This window comes from Schistocerca americana, chromosome 3, assembly GCF_021461395.2.
Source record: "Schistocerca americana isolate TAMUIC-IGC-003095 chromosome 3, iqSchAmer2.1, whole genome shotgun sequence".
NCBI lineage: Eukaryota > Metazoa > Arthropoda > Insecta > Orthoptera > Acrididae > Schistocerca > Schistocerca americana.
This window is the reverse complement of record NC_060121.1, coordinates 585,586,619-585,609,421: the sequence shown is the minus strand read 5'-3', so window position 1 is coordinate 585,609,421 and position 22,803 is coordinate 585,586,619. Positions and strand designations below refer to the sequence as shown.

The 22,803-nt window shown below is 42.6% G+C and overlaps 1 protein-coding gene across 1 annotated transcript in view; it reads right to left on the bottom strand.

Annotated features, from left to right (window-relative positions):
* Positions 1-22,803, bottom strand: part of LOC124606242 — a 241,864-nt gene that overhangs the window by 152,650 nt on the left and 66,411 nt on the right. The window lies entirely within an intron of this gene.

Genomic DNA, 22,803 nt, shown 5'->3' with positions numbered 1-22,803 from the left:
CTGGCCAGCAAGATCTCCGGATCTGTCCCCCATTGAGCATGTTTGGGACTGGATGAAGCGTCGTCTCACGCGGTCTGCACGTCCAGCACGAACGCTGGTCCAACTGAGGCGCCAGGTGGAAATGGCATGGCAAGCCGTTCCACAGGACTACATCCAGCATCTCTACGATCGTCTCCATGGGAGAATAGCAGCCTGCATTGCTGCGAAAGGTGGATATACACTGTACTAGTGCCGACATTGTGCATGCTCTGTTGCCTGTGTCTATGTGCCTGTGGTTCTGTCAGTGTGATCATGTGATGTATCTGACCCCAGGAATGTGTCAATAAAGTTTCCCCTTCCTGGGACAATGAATTCACGGTGTTCTTATTTCAATTTCCAGGAGTGTATATTCAATGTATTCTCTAGCCCTACAGAGGCCGTATCTGAAAACTCTTTGAAAAGAAATTGTCTCTGTAGCAACTCAGTTAGAAAGATGACAATCGAATCTTAATCACAAACGATTACAAGAGGAAAATAATCACAGCTTTGATACAGCTGCCTGCTTTGAGGAAATTTTGTTTCATTGTCAATTAACTGTTTATAAAGCATTGATGCTTGAACACACAACAATCTGGCGATCTTCTCTTTGCTCCTATTTCAATAAACATGAATGTATTGGTGGGAACCACGCATGGCCAACAATATCGATAAAATACTTTTGTAGTTGCGTTGACGAAACGAAACTCGGCAGCAGCGGCAGGCCAAAGCGACGACGGACTCATCTGGCTGTTGCACGATACATTCTACAAATTTATCAGTGAGTAATTTTTTAAATAAATACTGTACTAAAGCAAATGAAAACTCTATATTTCAGTATCGCTGTTGAGAAAAGTTGTGTACCTAATGAATGAGAGAGTATTGTTGCAGAAAAGGAAAGGAGCAAAGAAAGGATAAGCGTGTGTATGGAGGTGTCTGTATGATCCCCTAGATACACTGCACCATAGTAAGGTACGTCTATAAATGTTTAATTCAGAGTTTTCAAGTTTCTACGTAATTTTGATAATAATTTTACTTACGGTATGTGCACGTACACTTTCATTGGTGAAAGTACTGCACGTATTTGATTTGATTGCATCTTTTGTATTATTTGAGCATGCCAGGAAGTATAGTGTTGAGAGAACAGCCACAAGCGCCAGAGAAGATGTGACGGTCGCCACCACTGAGGCCCGTAAAAGTCGTTTTGCAACTTTGCGGTCGCACTGTTGTCAAATAGCTTCCCCCATTACTGTGTCACTTGCACGACTCTCGTCAGGTACGATCGACAGCAGCTTCTCAAGGCACATCCTTTCTGACGAAGTTCCTAATTCCCGAGGATCTTCGGGGCTCAAGTCCTTTAACAGGGAGTATACGTCTCTCCCTTCACCCCTTCTTCCCACCCACGGTCGAATCTAATTCCTACTGTTGGTATTACGTCGCCGTTCTGACCTTCTCCTAACGACTAAGGCGGACACTTCACGGCAAACGCTGCATACATAATTGTGTCCTCCATGCCTAAAATGCTGTGAACCGGAAACGTAGATAAAGATTTGCTTATACCAGCACGGCAAAAGTGTTCAAATGTGTGTGAAATCTTATGGGAATTAACTGCTAAGGTCATCAGTCCCTAAGCTTACACACTGCTTAACCTAAACTATCCTAAGGACAAACACGCATACCCATGCCCGAGGGAGGACTCAGTCCATGAGTGCAGCGCCCTAGACAACTCGGCTAATCCCGCGCGGCCCAGCACGACATAAAACCAACATACCTCGGTAGAATCATAATGCAGTTTCATACCAGCTGCAAAATAAGTGCTTAATAAATACGAACCTTGGCCACTCAGAAGTAAAAAGCAGTTTTACAAAAATATCAACTCTCACACTCAACGTCATAAACGAGCCTCCTGCTCCGAAAAGCTGGGGCGACACAAGTAACGGGGTAACGATATGCACACATACAGATGGCGGTAGTATAGCGTACAAAAGGTGTAAAAGGCCCGTGCATTGGCGCAACTGTCATTTGTACTCAGGTGACTCATGTGAAAAGGTGTCCGACGTGTTTATGGCGGCACGACGGCAATTAACAGTCTTTGAACGGGGGAATGGTGGCTGGAGGAAGACACAGGGGATATCGCATTTCGAAATTGTTAGGGAATTCAATATTCTGAGATCCACAGTGTGAAGAGTATGTCGAGAATACTACATTTCAGGTACTACATCTCGTCTCCGACAATTTAGTGGCTGACGGCTTTGAACATAAGCGTTAGGACAGTCGGGGAAATTTGGCATTAATGGGCTATGGCAGCAGACGATCGACGCGAGTGCCTTTGCTAACAGCACATCGCCTGCAGCGCCTGTCCTGGACTCGTGGCCATAGCGCTTGGACCCTAGACGACTGGAACGCCGTGGCCTGGTCAGATGAGACCCGATTTCGGTTGTTGGGGGCTGATGGTAGGGTTCGACGTGTGGCGCAGACTCCTTGAAGAGATCCAAGTTGTCAACGAGCTCCATATGGTGTGGACTGCGTTTACAAGGAATTGAATGGGATTGATCCCCTGTCCAACTGAGCCGATAGTTGACCGGAAATGGTTATGTTCGGCTACTTAGAGACCATTTGCAGCCATTCACGGATTTCATGTTCCCAAACAACGACCGAATCTTTATGGATGACACAATTGTTCGTGACTTGTGTGAAGAACATTCTGGACAATCCGAGCCAATGATGTGGCCGTCCAGATCACCCGACGTGAATCTCATCGAAGATTTAATTGTAAACAATAGATGTGTCGTGCAATACCGTCTTTAGTTACTGTCCGTTTGTGTTTGGTTGGTTGGTTGATTTTTTTTTGGGGGGGGGGAGGGAGAGGGGGGGAGGAGGGGACCAAACAGCGAGGTCATCGCTCTCATTAGATTAGGGAAGGAAGTCGGCCGTACCCTTTCAAAGGACTCATCCCGGCATTTGCCTGAAGCGATTTAGAGAAATCACGGAAAACCTAAATGAGGTTGGCTGGACGCGGGCTTGAACCATCGTCCTCTCGAATGCGAGTACAGTGTGCTGACCATTAAACCACCTCGCTAGGTCGAAGATGTGCAGCATTATATGCTGCAATTAGCAAAGGGTCTGTTGTGAGGTATTCGACTGATTGCCATTGATAAGGCGTGACACTCGTCTCCGGTCGATCGCAATTAAGATCTTTTTACGATCGCTGTCATTACGTCATTTTACATCGCTGTCAGTGATTACACTATGTTGTTTAGTCAGTGATGAGATACCAACAAGCTGAACTGCTTCGTCCACAGTATGTTCATGGGCAGGACCGAACCTGATAGGTTTGATTGTGGCATTCTGTTCCGTCGACAAATCATAGTGCTCTAGTTCCTTACAACCGACTGGCACCTGGCCGCCACTTTACTGCAATTACTAAATTGAGCGGCAGAGTGCCACATGATTGTCTAGTACTTGACCTACACTCTCTACCGTCTGCTCTTTAAAGCGGGTGACTATTTGTGGTTAATAAATCCCTCCATACATTTATGAACACATGACTGTAAACAGAAATTTGCAGACATGTGAACATTTCTTACGTTATTCGTAAAAAAACACCGAAAACACAACGTCGGATTCCCACGCCCGGGTTCCCGGGTTCGATTCCCGGCGGGGTCAGGGATTTTCTCTGCCTCGTGATGGCTGGGTGTTGTGTGCTGTCCTTCGGTTAGTTAGGTTTAAGTAGTTCTAAGTTCTAGGGGACTGATGACCATAGATGTTAAGTCCCATAGTGCTCAGAGCCATTTGAACCACAACGTCGGACACCGAGCTTACTTCTGGCTACAGTTTTCAGACCTAAACCCACCACCAGGTAGTCCCCGTATTGGTGTTGAGGGAAATCATTGGCCATGCACTCTGTCAGCGTATCCTCTCAATATGTTCCTAAGCAGAGATAGTGAAATGAGATCGAGACAATTGGAGAGCGAGACCAGTGTGTTACATCTGCACCGACCAGCGGCATGCACTTTTTTCTAGTGCCTGGCATCGAATTCTCTGCAACGTACTTTCTCTCTCCCCCTCCCCCCTTCTCTCTCTTTTGACACTGAATAAAATTAAAATTGTGAGAGATTTGACACGTATGTGGCAATTCATAACGTACTTGTGTATCGTCTCGACTTAGTGACAAATAAAATAAAAACTGAAAATTACCACGAGTCACGTTATTTATTATGTCGACTCTGTTCGCATTAGCCGGGTCGTGGTGACATACAAATGATAAAAACAGGTAAAACAGTAAAATGGATACATTGCATAATTAGTTAGATTAATCTTTACCATTCGCAACGCAGTACATGGTACAGAAATGTTATTGTGAAACTGTCATGTTGCGGGGCATACAATGTATAGCGAATAAGTTTTTAAAAGTAATTTTATAAAAGGGTTTTTACTTTAAAATATATATTGTGCTTCTGCAGATCCTGCTAGAAAATAAAAACGTTTAGGTGTAAGGAATCATGAGGTTGGCTGTATTCGAGAAGAAACTCATTTAAAAACTACAGAATTTGTAAAAATATCGAAGTCATCGCTTTCAACAATTGTTGAATTTTCGCGTCGCTTCATATTTACCAACAATCAATTTGAACCCGTCCTCGGTGACATGTGTTACGTGCGATCTTTTTATTTCTTAGTCCTAATAGAACTTGAGTTACTCTATGATGCTTCTGTAACTTAAAACCCAAATTTTACTTACATGAGCGATATAACTTCACAAATGATTCTGTCAGAGTACGTAAATGGACACATACCTGCTGTAGAAAGATATCTGCTAATATCTGAAGTACAAGTGCTGCTCAAAAGAACGTATTGGCATTATGCTGTGTCCTAGGATTTAAGGGCAGAGTGAGGGATAAGTTACACAGCTGCGCCAACATGACACACAGGATTAACGCATACATTTCTCCCAAAATGTTGAATGCACAGCATTTTGTGGCCTAAAGTCAGGGATTTTGAGTGTATGGAGTGAATAGCAAGTGACTGCTATTAATGGAATCTTATTATTTTTACGATCACACTTTGCATTGCGTTGACTCAGCACACGAACATCGTAATAATACCGACTGTATGATGAAATGTAAGTGTAACGTCCATAACGAGCCCATTAGGGGCGGAGCATAGGCTCGGATTAGGGAAAGATGGGGAAGGAAATCAGCCGTGCCGTTTCAAAGCAACTCAGCCAGCACTTGATTTAAGCGATTTTGGGAAATCACGGAACCCTAAATCAGGATGGGGATTGGAACCGTTGTCCTCCCGTATGCGAGCCCAGTGCGCCAGTCGCTGCGCCTCCTCGCTCGATCAAAAGCACGGCGCGCCATCCAAAGCTAACATCGTAAAAAAAAGAACTCATCAGTTTTTCCTCTCTAGAAAATCGAGAGGGAGTGCGATCAGTTGAGTGTCCCTTTCATCCAACAGCTTATCTGAGCGCACGCACCGCAGACATAAAGCCCCTGTAACTGTTTTTAAAGTCAGCGGCTTTCACTGCACATTATTATTGTGTTAAGTTGATTGAAACATTTTTTAGATAATTACTGAGGTTTGCCGGATTGATTGACAGCGGTATGTATTTGGCTGTCCAACTGGATTGTTATTTGACTGTCTTACAGGGTTGTTGACGATTCTATTTTTTGTGAAATCATTTACATGTTTGGACGCCAGAAAACTTACCGTACATTTGTAGGTTATGATGATTTTTTCCTCTCTTTTCTCCACACGGTGAGGATACGAAAATTTATCACTGATACAATTTTCTTCATTATCTGTAAATCTCTGAGAATGCTTTTCTTTGGAGATCCAAAGTTGTCAAGACAAGTTTGAAAAATAATCTCGTTTTGGGGATGTGCCTGCGAATGTTTTCACATAATGAGAAATGTGAAAGATCGGGTAACTGGGTAATATAAAAGCTAAAGTAGTTGGTGCTAAATTTGCCATATTAACGACGTGAAAGCGTGCGTTGTCGTTTTTCAGCCGCAACTGATACAGTCTTGTGAGTTGTTTTTCTTCAGTTGATGATATAAGGTGAGTGAGGTACTGGCAATAAATGTGAGCAGCTATGTTTACATTCTTTGGCAGGAGTTCTTAATACATGCCACCTTCCTCAACCCACGAGACACGTAAAATCATATGCAGTGAATGGAAGAGAATTTCTGCTACATATTCCTGCTTTCTTTGAACTCAGACATACCTTCACTAAATTCGGATGTTGATGCAAATAAATAACCTCAGTAGCAACTGTCTTAGAAAAGTACAATAGTGATTACCTACTATGTGACGATCAACCAGTGAAGCGCAAAATATCATTCCTTAAATTATTTATATTTGCTCTTAACAGGTACGTTTGCTTATGGTTATCTGTCTTTTACATTTTTTACCATCTGCTTATTGTTGGGTTGATAGCATTTTAGAAGGTGTTAAACTCCTATCTTTTTTTAAACATGGTGAGTCACTAACCTCGACATGGTTACCTCTTTGAAACGGCAAAAAACTATTTTATATCTGTGCTTTTTTCCGAGACTGCACTCTCCATAATTGGCAGAAATGCTTCGTGCGGTCCCCATATCCTCTGTTACACTTCAAAAGAAAATAACACGCCACAAGTATTGTTATTTCCCTACTTGCCATTGGCTTTAGCTAGTTAACACTCTGCCGTGCGGCGACACCACAGTGGTGTCGTGCGCGAAATAGCGGTCAACGGCCGGCGACATCACAGTGGTGTCGTGTGCATAGTATCGCTCAGTGGACGGCGACACCACGGTGGTGTCGTGAGCATAGTATCGCGCGTGGCCGGCGACAGCACTTTAGTATCTTTTGCATTCTGTTGGAGTTTTGTTTAGGTAACAGTAAGTTACACACGTCATCAAGTTTTTTGTTTTTATAAGTACATGTGCCCTTTCATCATGGCAGACGAAAGAGACTATACGATTATTTACGATGAATGCGGGGACCAAAACTTGGAGGTCGCCACTACATTGCGTACGTCTCATCGTGATCCGGTTGACAGACTTGCCGGTCACATAAAGCAACACCAACTAATACGCCTAATTATTTCCGAAACGAATAAACGGAAACGAAGAAACTGCCATGTATGTTCCAAAAACAAAAGAAAGGCACAACAAATTTAATGTGCAAGTCTTGTGGAGTTGCGTTACATCTTGGAGATTGTTTTGCTGCATGTCATATGAAAGAGAAATACCAAGTATCAAAGACAATGCAAATAAACAAATATATGAAACAAACAAAATTTGTATTTATTTACGTATGTATATCTTCGAAATTTCACGAAAGTAGGGGAACAGGGTTGAGAGCTTATGAGAACTGACGATGAGATTAGTAAAACACAACAATTTATTATCTCCCGAGAATGTCGAAAACGGCCTGCGACAAGTCAAGTAATCCGAATTAGCGCTGCCGGCGCCAAGCGAATAAATTTGTACGAGACGTGCGGAAGGCAAAGTGTTAATAGTACGAGTGTTCCGAGATCTGGTAAATTCGAGATATATTTACCAACACAACACGCTAAAGAACGACTGACGAATGAAATGCAGTAAACAACGTCCTCAAATGCACTGCTGTGGTAATGGACGAAAACGCAATGCACTTACTACGAGGATAATCATAAACTGCCGGCCATTAAAATTGCGCAACACTATGAAGCAGGCGTGCAAAAAACTTCAAACTGACATGAAAAATGTATTAGTAGTACACTTAGAGTAATCACACTAAATAGATAGCAGTAACGTCATCTATCTTCTGAACACAGGGTGTAATGGGTATACATGCAGAGATTTCTACTTGCGAATGAGGACAGTGTACTGAACAACATTACATCAGTATTTACTCCATTTTCAGAATAATAATTATAGCTATTACAAGTTGTATGTTTTTAGGTTGGTTAGTACATCCAAGTACACGTGGCAAAAGCAAGCCATTAATGTTTTCCCATGCGTAGAAGGTCATGTGTTGAAGTGTGCACACTGTTAGTCTATACTGACAGGCGTAGTCCACTTAGTGCAGAAAATATCAGGTCGTAAAGTTTGTAACGTGTTTGTGAGAAGAGTGTCCGACGCAGAGAAAAAGCAACCCACACACTGATTTTTACGTACATTAAGGTACCACATCTAGAAATATCTGCATTTATACCCGTTAAACCCTGTGTAAGGAAAGATTACGTACAGTGTTTCTATTCAGAAATCGCATCTGAATGTTGTTTGTTTGTGAGATGACAGTGTCGCGAGTCATGTAAGAAAGAGAAATGTTTACCAGCGTGTATAGAAATTCAATAGCGCCAGGATTGTGGCGTACCGAGAGTGCAGTTCATTTTTTCACCATATTGTAGATGCAGTTGGTAGAGGCCTCACGTCTGTCATGCTAATCTCGAATCGATGAGTTCAGGAGGGCCACTCTCAAACCGATCTCCTTTACTCCACGTGACTAGCGACCGAGACGACCCATTTGTTCCCTAGGCTGTGCAGGCAGGAACAGTCACGCAGCATTCTTCGAGCCAGGAAATAGGCTTGTTTGCATCAGGAAAGGTATACAGACGGATAGTTAGACTACGATTGTCAGCACGGTGGCCATTGTCGCGACTTGTCTTGAAGCGGCAGCTGAGAAGAGATGGGAAAAACCGACCGGTTAAAACCTATACCGGTAATTTTCGATATTTTCTTGGTCTCGGTTGTAACGGGTGTTTCTTTTTATTTATTACTACTGACTGGGTAAAAAAACCGGAATTCAATTAGCCGTAGCAGCATTGCTAAAATTTTTGGTTTTTTAATAGACCTTTTTTTTAAAAAAAACGAGTAATTTTTTTCGTAAAATTTCCATTCCTTTGAAATATTGCGTTAGTCTAAAAAATGGGAAAAGCGATCAACGCTATTTTAATAACAATGCCGACAGGAATGAGCATCAAACACATGGCATCGAAATTGGTACAGCATTACTGTGAGAATAATGTACCTGTTACCACGTGGTGTGGCCTATAGGACGGTACGCGTGTACATGCATTGTGTGAGACTTGCCCCGTCTGTCTATGTGACAGTTTCACGCTATCGTCGTCGGTGCCGCGCCAGTGAAGTACAATGTTCCATTTCCTTTAAGGGGTGTGGGGCGTCAAAAGGGGCCGACTTGGAGCAGGAGAGGCACCACAGGACATTTTAATTTCCATTGTCTATACCTTTACAAATAAATTCATAAAACTTTGTCAGCATGACCAGGAAGGATTCAGGATTCAAACTCATAGCAGTGGAAGTTCAAAAACATAGCAAAATATTTTTTTTTTACGTGTGAAAGTACATCATATTTTCATTTACTATTGGTGTATCTGTTGCTACAGGTACACTTTTCTTCATAAGCAAGAGACATTCTTCGATGAATTTTCCACAGCATAGAAAACATACTTACTGGTACATGCAACTAGAATTTTCCAATTCTATTAAAAATATGATAAAAATTGAGATAATTAACTATTAAATTTGAGTTTATACAAACATGAAGTTTAAAATGTAACAGCTGATTCATTTTTTCATAAATTAAATAAATTATAGAGTTTCATACACCTGCAAGTATGGTTTGTATGCTGTACAAAATTCATCGAAGAATGTCTCTTACTTATGAAGAAAAGGGTACCTGTAGCAACAAATGCAGCCAATAGTGAGTAAAAAAATGATGAAATTTCACATGTAAGTAAATTATTTTGCTATGTTTTTGAACTTCCACTGGTATGAGTGTGAATCCTGAATCCTTCCTGGTCATGCTGACAACGTTTTATGAATTCATTTGTAAAAGTATAGACAGTGGAAATTAAAATGTCCTGTGGTGCCTCTCCTGCTGCAAGCCGGCCCGTTTGACGTCCTACACCCCCTTAAAAGGTAAAGAACGGAAGGAGCCACAAGAAACTTGCGACATCATACAAGGAGAAAACTTATAGCTTAACAACTCATTCATGGTTTATAGCAAAAATTGAAAGTAGCTGATCTGTTTCCTGTGTCTTCGTAATATGTGTTTATCAGTTTGTAGCCTTTGAAAAACAAACAAATTAATACGAAAAGTAGAATTTAAAAAAAAAAATGGCTCTGAGCACTAAGCGACTTAACTTCTGAGGTCATCAGTCGCCTAGAACTTAGAACTAATTAAATCTAACTAACCTAAGGACATCACACACATCCATGCCCGAGGCAGGATTCGAACCTGCGACCGTAGCGGTCACGCGGTTCCAGACTGCAGCGCCTTTAACCGCACGGCCACACCGGCCGGCAGAATTTTTCAACCTCAGTTTTCACCGTTCAGCACTGAAATTCCTAATTCCCAGATCTGGTATGATCCTCGATTAGAACGTGATTTATTAGCATAGTTTCAAAAAAAATTGTGTCAGTAGGCGAATACTGCCAATGTTTTGTAGTATTCAGCCATTTACCAATTTTCCAGAAAAGCAGCAAACGATGGACGGACTAAGTTTTTATTTGCCTATTTAATTTACGATTTTGATTCTATAGATCTCGAAAATGAGGGAGTCAAATTTTTTTCAGTCTTCGTTCGATTCCTACGTTTATTACGGGACATAATAGGAACTAAAAACCGAAATCGGTTATTTCAAAATCGGTTATTTTGAGCGGTTGTAACACTCAGTTCAAACTGCCGTTAAAAAAACCTGAGATACCCGAAAAACGGATGTTCCAACGATAACCGCCATTCCTACTGCAGAGAGACCTGTGCCCGCAGCGGTGTGCTGAACAATACAGGATGCAGTAGCGCCACGTCGTATTTTCAGAAGCGTCACGTTTATGCATACAGATTCACGATGGACGTATCCGTTTCTGGAGACTCCAAAGAGAGCGAACTTTGCCACACTGCGTTCGCCAGCAGAGCACCTGTCGTGAGAGTAAACGTTGCCGCTGGGTACACAATCCTCTGGTTCACACACTCGGAAGTCTGGACAGCAGCCGTTACATTTCTGACCTGTTAAGGCCTTCTTCGAAGCCTCTAAGAAGATAAAGCGAGGTCGCATGCTGCCCTTATTGTCCTGACCTGCGTCTGTGCAGGGGTTGTTGCACCGTAGCCCTGGCCACCACGCTCTCCACATCTCTCACCCAATGAACACATCTAATCGTGGGTTGCTGAGAAATTGGCACATAACTACTCTCTAGCCCCTGCGGCTGATAAACCCTACCTCAGAGTTGTAGCAGCGTGGAATGACTCCGCTTCATCGAAGCTCCGTTGGTGCCAAGCTGGGGTAAAGCCATTGTTGCCGCCATACGTCCTGTGTAGTAATTTTCGCACGCTGTATTACCCCGTGTCACCTTAAAATGTAATCCTGTATTGTTCCCACCGTATATGTGTGCGCACAATTGGTAGCATTTCGTTATTTGCTGTCCTTTGTGGTGTTGCGACTCCGGCCTGCTAGACGCATCAGGGCGTAATTTGTCGCACGACGGGCGTCCTATTGACAAGACAGGTCTGCCGGAAGTCGTAGGACGCAGAGCTTCGGTGTCGACACTTGGAAGTGCAGACCCTGGAGGGTTTTTGTTGGTCTGCGCATGGCGTCAGCAGTCACGAATAGTGTCTTCCTGCGGCCCACTCGCGTCTCTATTCCTGGCTCTTCTCGCGGATCCTACGATAGCCAGCGTTTGCGTTAGCTGTGGTTGATTTTCCAGGATGGACTCCAGTTCGCGATGTCGTTCTTCTCATGTAGCAAATTCACGTTTAAAGCTACGTAGTTTCTCAGTCTACTTCATTCGCTAGGAACAATCTCATCGAGGTCAGAAACAAAAACGTAAGAGGAAAACGGGAGATCTGTATCAACGATGCTGTATTAGTTGTTGACACGGATTTTTTTTTTTACTAGTGGTTTATCTGTTCTGAATACGAACGACGGAGGTGGACCAGTAAAAAACCCACTGGACCTACATTTCGAGACGTGTCCGAATCCCCTTCCGGCAATGTCAATTTAGATTTTCCGTGGTTTCTCTAAATTGATTAAGCCATATGGCAGGACGGTTCCGTCTCAAGAGGTTACGGTCGATTTCCTTCCTCACTTTTATCCTATTACAGCTTGTGCTCCGTCTCTAACGTCCGTGTCGCCTAAGTGATATTAAACTCCCTAATTTCCTTCCGTCGGACAGGTTGAAAAATAAATCGTCAAATTTTTAGCGTTAGCCGAGAAACACCAGGAGAACATACCGTATATCGAAACTTAATGGCACATTAAAATTGTGTGCCAGACCGGAACTAGAACGTGGAACCTTTGTGTTTCATGGGCAAATGCTCTACCGACTGAGCTAGCCAAACACGACTCAAGGTCTGGCCTCACTGCTTTACTTAAGCCAGCTCGTCATATCCAACCGTTGGGAGTCGTGCCTGAGTAGTTCATTGTGTAGAGCACTTTTTTAGCGAAAGGCAAAGATCGCAGGTTTGAGTACCGGACCTGTACGCAGTTTCAATCTTCCAGGAAGTTCAAACCAGTGCACACTTCAACGCAGAGGAAAATTCATTCTGGATACCACACGCCGTTTCTCACAATTCCTTTTTTTATATTTCCTTGTTTTTGGAGTATAAAAGTTAAACGAAAACTATTTGCAAATCAGATTTTTATACAGTACAGGGTGTTTCAAAATGAATATACGGTTTTTAAGTCATTGTAGCTTACATTCACCTTATAATTATAAATAATACATCAAACGAAAGAGAAACGCAAGCAGTTTTTCTTACAATTATTCAATGTGAATACCGATCACACATCGAGTCGATAGGCGGGTTGTTCCGAAACCTTGATCAATGTGTCAGGAGTAACTGTTGCAATAACACTGTTTCTAAAGTCGGATAGATCAGCTGGTATCGGAGTCACATACACATGATCGCGTGAGATCGTGTGTGAACGTGGAGGTCATGCATAAAATGCTGTGTCAGTCGGCCCCCTTGAGACCAATACAACGTCGTTTAACCAGTCGCGTACTGAGTTATGCCAGTGAGGCGGCGCACCATCTTGCTCCCAAATAAAGACGTGTCGTTCAGCTTCTTCCCACTGAGGCACGGGCCATAGCTGTAGCACATCAAGATACGTAACATCAGTTACAGTTGATTCACCGAAAAAGAAAGGCCCATAAACTTACCGCTGGAAAATTTCTTGGGGCTAAGCGTGAGAAACTCAAACTACACTCCTGGAAATGGAAAAAAGAACACATTGACACCGGTGTGTCAGACCCACCATACTTGCTCCGGACACTGCGAGAGGGCTGTACAAGCAATGATCACACGCACGGTACAGCGGACACACCAGGAACCGCGGTGTTGGCCGTCGAATGGCGCTAGCTGCGCAGCATTTGTGCACCGCCGCCGTCAGTGTCAGCCAGTTTGCCGTGGCATACGGAGCTCCATCGCAGTCTTTAACACTGGTAGCATGCCGCGACAGCGTGGACGTGAACCGTATGTGCAGTTGACGGACTTTGAGCGAGGGCGTATAGTGGGCATGCGGGAGGCCGGGTGGACGTACCGCCGAATTGCTCAACACGTGCGGCGTGAGGTCTCCACAGTACATCGATGTTGTCGCCAGTGGTCGGCGGTAGGTCCACGTGCCCGTCGACCTGGGACCGGACCGCAGCGACGCACGGATGCACGCCAAGACCGTAGGATCCTATGCAGTGCCGTAGGGGACCGCACCGCCACTTCCCAGCAAATTAGGGACACTGTTGCTCCTGGGGTATCGGCGAGGACCATTCGCAACCGTCTCCATGAAGCTGGGCTACGGTCCCGCACACCGTTAGGCCGTCTTCCGCTCACGCCCCAACATCGTGCAGCCCGCCTCCAGTGGTGTCGCGACAGGCGTGAATGGAGGGACGAATGGAGACGTGTCGTCTTCAGCGATGAGAGTCGCTTCTGCCTTGGTGCCAATGATGGTCGTATGCGTGTTTGGCGCCGTGCAGGTGAGCGCCACAATCAGGACTGCATACGACCGAGGCACACAGGGCCAACACCCGGCATCATGGTGTGGGGAGCGATCTCCTACACTGGCCGTACACCACTGGTGATCGTCGAGGGGACACTGAATAGTGCACGGTACATCCAAACCGTCATCGAACCCATCGTTCTACCATTCCTAGACCGGCAAGGGAACTTGCTGTTCCAACAGGACAATGCACGTCCGCATGTATCCCGTGCCACCCAACGTGCTCTAGTAGGTGTAAGTCAACTACCCTGGCCAGCAAGATCTCCGGATCTGTCCCCCATTGAGCATGTTTGGGACTGGATGAAGCGTCGTCTCACGCGGTCTGCACGTCCAGCACGAACGCTGGTCCAACTGAGGCGCCAGGTGGAAATGGCATGGCAAGCCGTTCCACGGGACTACATCCAGCATCTCTACGATCGTCTCCATGGGAGAATAGTAGCCTGCATTGCTGCGAAAGGTGGATATACACTGTACTAGTGCCGACATTGTGCATGCTCTGTTGCCTGTGTCCATGTGCCTGTGGTTCTGTCAGTGCGATCATGTGATGTATCTGACCCCAGGAATGTGTCAATAAAGTTTCCCCTTCCTGGGACAATGAATTCACGGTGTTCTTATTTCAATTTCCAGGAGTGTATTTCAGCACGTTTTTCAGTCACTCTTTGTCATTCCATACTCTTCCCACCGTGCGCAGGTATACGAAAAAAACTGTTTGAGTTGCTCTTTCATTTGGTATATTATTTACAAGTGTAAGTTGAACAGAATAAATGCTAAAACGCCGTAAAACCGGTATGTTCATTTTGAAACACCCTGTATTTACAGCCTTGTTTGCACTTGACACTCTTGAGCATGCCACGTAAAGTTATTTTTGTGAGGTATACTTACAAATGGACTTAATGTTATCCCAGGAACTCTGACCGATGCAGAGATGGCATTCCAGTTACATTAGTTTCCGGAGCTTTAGAAAAATGCAAGGGATGCGCGCCGATAAGCGTAGAGACTATCATACCCTATGTCCGCTCGCTCGTCTTCTCAATTATTTCACTTCCTCTTACTTAACTTCTAACTCTTACACTACTGTCTGAATAGCACAGCAGAAATAATCATTATGAACAAAGCAAAATCGTTTCTGTACCATCGCATAGCATTGCCATGTTCTCTAAATCATTCTCTTTATTAGGAATTCGACTTTGGAACAATCTTCCTCAAAAAATTAGAGAAATTAAATTCCTACCAAACTTCAAAAGACAGTTAACGGCCCACCTTCTACCGCAATAGCTACCTCTTCCATGTACTACTATGCAGCTAACCCTCATCACCCCCCCTGTCTCCCCAAATTTTCCCTCCCACAGGTTGGCACAGCTCTTTATTTAAATTCTGTTCTTTCCTAACAGTCATGTCACAGTCATTTTAATCTTCTCCTCTTTCTTTACCCCTTCGCTTCTGTAATACTGAACATATATTCCAAAGGTGCCAAATTAATTTATGTCATTCTTAATGCTTTTTACTATGACTGTTATTATTATTATTATTATTATTATTATCAGTGTTAACGATTATTTTTATTATTATTGTCAATTATTATTACCATTATTAGTGTCAATTATTTATTATTATTATTATTATTATTATTATTATTACTGTTCCTGTGAATGTTTTTGTAATATCCTTTGTGTGTGTTGTACCTGGTCAGATTTAAGACATGGCCTTAAGGTGCTAATCTGGTCAGGCAAAATAAGCAATAAATAAATAAATAATTATTTTGTTCAACCAAATTCGACGCACCTCAGTGTTTTTGAAGTGCTCTGGAAGTCTTGTCACACTGGATGTCAAATGAAGTTTCCATATGGGTTAAAAAAAAAATGTTTAGACTATTGTTAAGTTATGTACTATATTATTTTCACAAAAATCTTCTTGTCGCAGGTTCGAATCCTGCCTCGGGCATGGATGTTTGTGATGTCCTTAGGTTAGTTAGGTTTAACTAGTTCTATGTTCTAGGGGACTAATGACCTCAGAAGTTGAGTCCCATAGTGCTCAGAGCCACAAAAATCTTCTTGATTATCACTATTTCGTCACAACAAAGTAAACAAAATTACAATGTTTATTAGGTAAGTAGCAAATAAATGTCGAAAGTTTTCAAATACTATCATTAGTGCATGACGGTGGAATATCTTCAAAATACTGATTCCTCCGTCATATCATACAAGTGTAAAAGAGGGCTGCAGCAACACCTGGGATGAAAACAAAAGCGAGAATGAGAATGAACTTAAGAACCTAGCTTACGATGTGAACTAGAAGGGACAAAACCGAATACAGAAACGAGGCGTATGAATTATTTCACTATTTCATTATTTCTTACTTCAAAAAAATGTGTATGTTATTTTATTTCTTTCTACATTTTAAAAATATAAGGGATCAAAAATAAATTCATTCATCTTAAGCTTAGTTAGGTGCTAAACTTCGTTGGCGTTATCGTTTTACGTGTGGTCTTGACCAGGCGTAATGCTTTCGGAAAGGTTGGCGCCCACTGCAAGAGCAGGTATCTCGTATAGTCAGACAAACGATTAACCCAACGATAGAGTGCAACTTAGGATCCGCACTGCTTTATGTGTGGACGTTGAGGAAATAACAGAAAAGTCTCAGCCTATGTTTTCGACCCAGCACTGAGAGCCGACTGATGTAACCCTGGAAAAGACGCTATCGGTACGGCGCTGCCTGTCGAAAATGTGATCCATCATGACGGCATAGCAAGATAAAAACATTGTACTCCTTTAATAACCACACCTCTGACTCTCTTCTGTTGTAGCGTGAATCTGATTCTTCACTTTGGATACCTACATTTCCTGGAAGCGGAAACAGGTCCCAGATTTGCGAATAGGATAAAGAGGAATACATAAAAAATTTGAAAAAAAGAAAATATCCAAGAAAATGTTTTGTGGAATGGTTTGTCTAATATAACGATATAAAATTTATTAGAGAAACGTTTGACGGGCCTTAAACGATGCTCGAAATCGTGTACAGCCAATGAGGCGCCGATTGAGAATTTTAAGTTCAATATTCAACTTAGAATTTTAGATAGTACTGCAAGATGTTTGTCTGGTCTGTTATGTAGATCGTGTAGTCTACTGTGGTTTGACATTGAGATACTATCGCCATGCGAAGTAAAGCGTTTACAATGTTTTACTAGCTGAAATACTATTTCTTTGTAAAGTCGAGCAGTAAAATGTTTTTTTTTCCGACAGAGTTGCTATTTCTATGCAAATCATTAACCATAGCAGCTGAGATACTTACATATTTTTCTGACGTAAGGAGAGTACTTAGTGAAATTCTGTAACGGTCTGCAAGTGCTATCTGATCTAAGGTTCCAAATTTATTCCATTTTTTTCGATTATCGTTTTTCTACTGACAAACGTTAGTGAGTAAGAAAAATTTTGTCTACGCAGTGGGAAGAGCCTTACCACTTCTTTTATCCCACGCATTCCTATTTTTGTTAGTTGTAGGTTCTCTAGCGAAAAATTTTTCGGACTCTACAATTACTGAATGTTTTTTTCCTCTGTTGCTATACAGGTCAAAGAAATAGGTCGTAGCCATACAACAGCACCGAGTACTTCCTAGAGGTCCTGAAAATTTTCACTTCGAACACTGCAGCGAAACTGTGGTTGACATTGTTGTGCAAAGTCAAGTTTTTCAATATTTAAACTCAGAAACAAAGAACCGTAGCAACTGGAGCGCTCACGCTTATGTAGTGACATAGAGAGAACACTATACAAAATTTGCAGTTCGGCTGGAACTGCTCTCCGATCTGCGGTTCGAATTTTTTGTATTGCTAATATCCACTTTTTTAACCGGTAGAAATGAGTGACGAAGAACAAAGATATCAACAGCGCTTGTAAAGGAGACATTACTTCTTGCGCTAGATGTATTGTCTTTCCTGATATTTGTAGGACTGCCAACTGAAAAATTTTTAGAGTGAAAAATAATTGGAACACTTTTACTTCTTCGGACACAGACATACAAATCTATCGAGGCGACACAATAGTTGACTGAACTGTATACATAATCCACCAAATAGACATCGTCTAGTATTCTTTAAAATTAGAAGATTCAATGTTAAATTCTCAATAGACATCTCATTTTCTATAGGTGATTTCAAGCACCATTCAAAGGCGCATCATGTTTCTCTAATAATGTACTTCTAGACTAATCATTTCACAAAACTTTTGACTGTTTCTTTTTTCAAAACATTTTTCTTTCAAATTTTTTCTTTATTGGCTGTTAAATACAGGATTACACTAATGTAACTTTTTTATGCGCAAAATAGATAGGCCTTGAAGAGATAAATCTTTGACATTTGATTTACATAGCTAGGCAGCAGCTGTTCGCCCACCCGTTCGTGAAGTATTTCGATTTTCCTTTAAATTTCTTTCATTACGCCGATTAATTTCAAGCAATTAAATCCTTTCTTGCAAAAGTAGCCTCACGACTTTTGGGACAGAAACACACCGTGATTTTTTTACGGAGTCCTATTTTCGCTTCGGTAAAACATTTGACCAAAAAAGAAATCCTTACGCAAAAAAATTAACTGCGACCAAAGAAAATAAAAAAGAGTTTATGAACTATCTTTCTGATTCCAGAAACAGTTCTACTTGAACGTTACACCGTCATAAACAGATTAATGAAAATAATCTAGAATTATGTTGTGTTCCTTTTGAATGCGGGTTTAGTTGCTATTTGATGCTGCAAGAAGCAAGAATACTGGTTAAATCGAATTCAACAAGGCTTGTACGATGCGTACTCGACACATGGGAAACACGGTAGGAAAGAGACTGCGCACAATGGGTTTCTTAAAAGTCATTCAGCAGAACAGCAAACAAAGAGAAACGCAGCGTGTAGATCCTCGTAAAAAAAAGGAACTGTATTATCCAGATAACAGACCCATTAGCACCTAAACGGCCGTTTATCTCCACAAGTCACAACCCGCCACCGCGGAGTGCTCTGGCAACATAACGCAGACCCCACTGCTCGCAGTTACGAGCGCGACACAACGCAGGTACACAGAGTACTCCTGCTGCGAGCGCAACCTCTTCCACTTGGGGCCAACGTTCAAGTCGTCTTCATCACTGAATCAATAATAAACATCTGAATAAATTGTCAAATCTTCCCCATGTCACTCGCAAATCGGAGGTATCTAGTTCGCAGTGTAAGACTCTCAGAGTTGTCCTTTCTTGAAACTTTTAACCAGCAACCAGCGATATCTAAGGAGCTCATAATCTCATCTACAGTGCCTGCACTAAATTAGGACAGGTTCAAAGAAACGATACCTTAATATTCAGCTACTTCACTTTGGACTAAATTACGACAGGTGTGCTGCCAGACACAGTTGCTGCGCCTGGATGTGATGACACTCGGTCGCCAGATGCTCCTGCGGTCCACAATGGATTCATCAACATCTATTTTTGTGATTAACCTTTTGCTGGATATTTATAATATTTCAAAAAGCCAAAGTACTCCCATATTCAGGAAATTAGCGCGGGGGAGCAGGTGCCGGAATCCTGCATCGCCATTCGAGGCTAGGTCCTAGTGGAGGCCGTTTGCCATTGCCTTTCTCCGACCTCTAACGAAGTGTCAACTGTGTATCTATGTCGAGCGGATGACTGATGAGTACTCGTGCAATATAGCGTAGTGTTGGGTTTGTGTTACGGATGAAGTTAAGGGAGAGGGAGAAACCAGCGCCGGCAAAGAGGCCGCTCCCCTCGAATGGCAGCAAGGGGGTGGCCATGCGTGACGTTCCAATCCGGCGGACGGCCGTGTCACCATCTACAGCGTCCAGTGTCTTCATTTTGTGAGACACTGCGAAGAGAATTGGTCTTTAATCCAGGTGATTGGCGCAAAGACTGGTTATAAGGAACTTTACATCATAATCTCTCCTCCCCTTGCTTGCGGTAGCCTCAAATGCCTCTGAGCACTATGGGACTTAACATCTGAGGTCATCAGTCCCCTAGAACTTAGAACTACTTAAGCCTAACTAACCTAAGGACATCACACACATCCATGCCCGAGGCAGGATTCGAACCTGCGACCGTAGCGGTCGCGCGGTTCCAGACTGAAGCGCCTAGAACCGCTCGGCCACATCGGCCGGCACTTGCGGTAGCCATCATGGCTACGGAGGCTGGCTTACAACATTTAAATTACAGAATTTACCTGACCACTGGCCGAGCGAGATGTCGTCTTTCTTATTTAAATATTCGCTGATGATTCTGGCATCAGCTATCGTGCTGGAACACTGGAGTTTCTAATTAGTGTGTGTGCGCTAGGGCAGACGCTAGTCGTCGAGAACACGAATACATCGTTGCTAATATAGGAGAATATTATCAACTATTAAATGGCTCTCTCCCCTATTGATAAAACAGCCTTATAATATCGGAGCCACAGCTCCATACGGTCTTCGTCTGCCGCTATTGCCAGGCTGACCGGACGTTCCGTTTCTGCCGGAACAGTCCCGCTATCCCGAGAAAATCATTCGGGACACATAATTCTCACCGTTTTTGATCGAGAAACAAAATACGTGCAGTAATATGTCTTACTTAATTAAATATCTGTAGGAACATATATTTTCACAATATCCCGCAAGTAGTCAAACTCGTCTAATTTCTAAAGGAAGAGTAAGAGATATGCAGAAAAGAAAACCAGCTGTTACCTATCCCTTCCACTTTATGACCCTCGAGACAAGTAAAACCAAAACCAAAGGCGTAAAGGGGCATCACTTAAACCACTTCTCCAACCGGGGCTGCAGCCATATTAAAGATAATTTTGCGAAAAATATGAGCGATGTAACGTATGTTAGCAGTGCTTATTGAAAATTGTTTAGCTTGTACGCCTATGCACGCTTGAACTAACAGTCTGCAGTCAAACCAAAGTGCGGCGCTTTGTTGACAGATTTCACTCATTAAGTGACAAAATTTAAAGTCCAACGATTTTCAGAACCACCAACACCAACAGTTCTGAATTGGAAATGAAAGTCGGACAATTGTGCGGACGAAGTTATTAGTGTACTTGCTGTTGTTAGTAGTCAGTGACTGAATGTTAAACTCGGAAAATGTGGTGTCTGGTGAAAATGGCCAAAGGAAGTGTTCATTTAATGAAACATTAAAGAAAGAATTTACATTTCTTGGAGAAAGGTGGCATAAATAGTAAAGTTGAATATACGGTATGCAGATCTATGTTTTCAATAGGTCACGGCGGGAGAACGGACGTAAATGATCATTGCCAAAAGAGGCAAGAACAAAGAAGCGTCATCGGCATCTAGAAGTAGCAAGAAGATGAATTCATTTTTTTAAGAGAAAGGCTCCAGCAATGCCCAAACAAAGACTGGCTGCTGAAGAAGGTGGCCAACGGCCTTGCTAGGAATCACCAGTTCCCGTCAGTCAAGTGCTGTCGGGCTGGGCTAGCACCTGGCACCTGGATGGATGATCATCCCGTCTGCCGAGCGCTGTTGGCAGGGGAGGTGCACTCGGGTCTTTAGAGGCCAATTGAGAAGCTACGAGATGGGCAAGTAGCGGTTCCGGTCCGAACACGCGGTCAGGAGAGCGGTGTGCTGACCACAGGCCCCTCCATATACGCATGCAGTGGCACCTGTGGGCCTTCATGGTCTGTTAGGACGGAGTACAGTTTTTTCAGTTTAATGCTGAAGAAGGTACGTATGCGCAACATGCCGTCTATCACAGTCACGGCCTTCGCTCAAATGTCTGTACTATTTTGATTCGTAACGTTTTCGGCAGGCGTAAATATTGTTGTGCTATAACAAAAAAAATGAAGCAACTGTTGTTAACGTGTTTGCCGCCATGTTTTTACAGTAACAGCTAATGAATTACAAAACGCAAAATACGTTTATAAAATGATTGGCACATAAAATCACAAAGCAATGAAAATGATCCATTAATATTTCGATATTGCATCCCTCGTTTGGGCATAAAAGTCAAAATTGTGGATGATAGCGATGTGCCAACTGAAACAGCGAATACACAAGTTCACTTTATTGAGACAATTTTGACAAAATATGGTTTACAGGACAAAGTAATTGCATTTCCTGCCGACAAAGAAAATACAAATTGTAGTGGAGCCAACCGTAATACTTGCCAGAAACGTCAAGCAAAATTAAATAAATCGCTTCTTGGAGTGGGCTGTGGCTGTGGTGCTCACGTTCTGCACAACAGTGTTCAGTTAGCAGCAGACGAGCTGCGAATTGAGGTTGAGGTGATTTTGTTCAAAATTTACGAATTTTTTGAAACATATGCTGTTGAACCCATGCCTTAAAAGAATTTTGTCAGTTTACTGGTGTCAAATAAAAGCCCCTGTTAAGTAACAGCAAAAACGTTGCCTGTTTTCGTACCTTGCAGAGAGTTCTGGATATTTTCGAAGGACGTAAGTCACACTTCTTGTTCCTTGACAACTGCCTTCAAATTTTACTAAATTTCTTCTCCCCATTCTGGTTGAGATTTTTGGCAGCTCAGAAGTTTTTATTGTTACCACTGAACAAACTGAGAGTCAAAGTATCTCGCTCGTTGAAATTTATAACTTGACTGACAGTCTTATACAGAAATTAATATCTAGGTAGGTCAACAAATTCATAACATCATCAGTTAAATAAACGTTGAATAATCTTGCGGAACAAGGAATTATTACAGGAAAAGAGTTCTTTAGATAATTCGAAACATATTTTTGATAAATGCCTGAATTACATAAAAACCTGGATCTCTGGTCAGTATTCAAACATTCAGATTCTACTCAGGTTCAGAATTTTCTTAGGTTGTTGT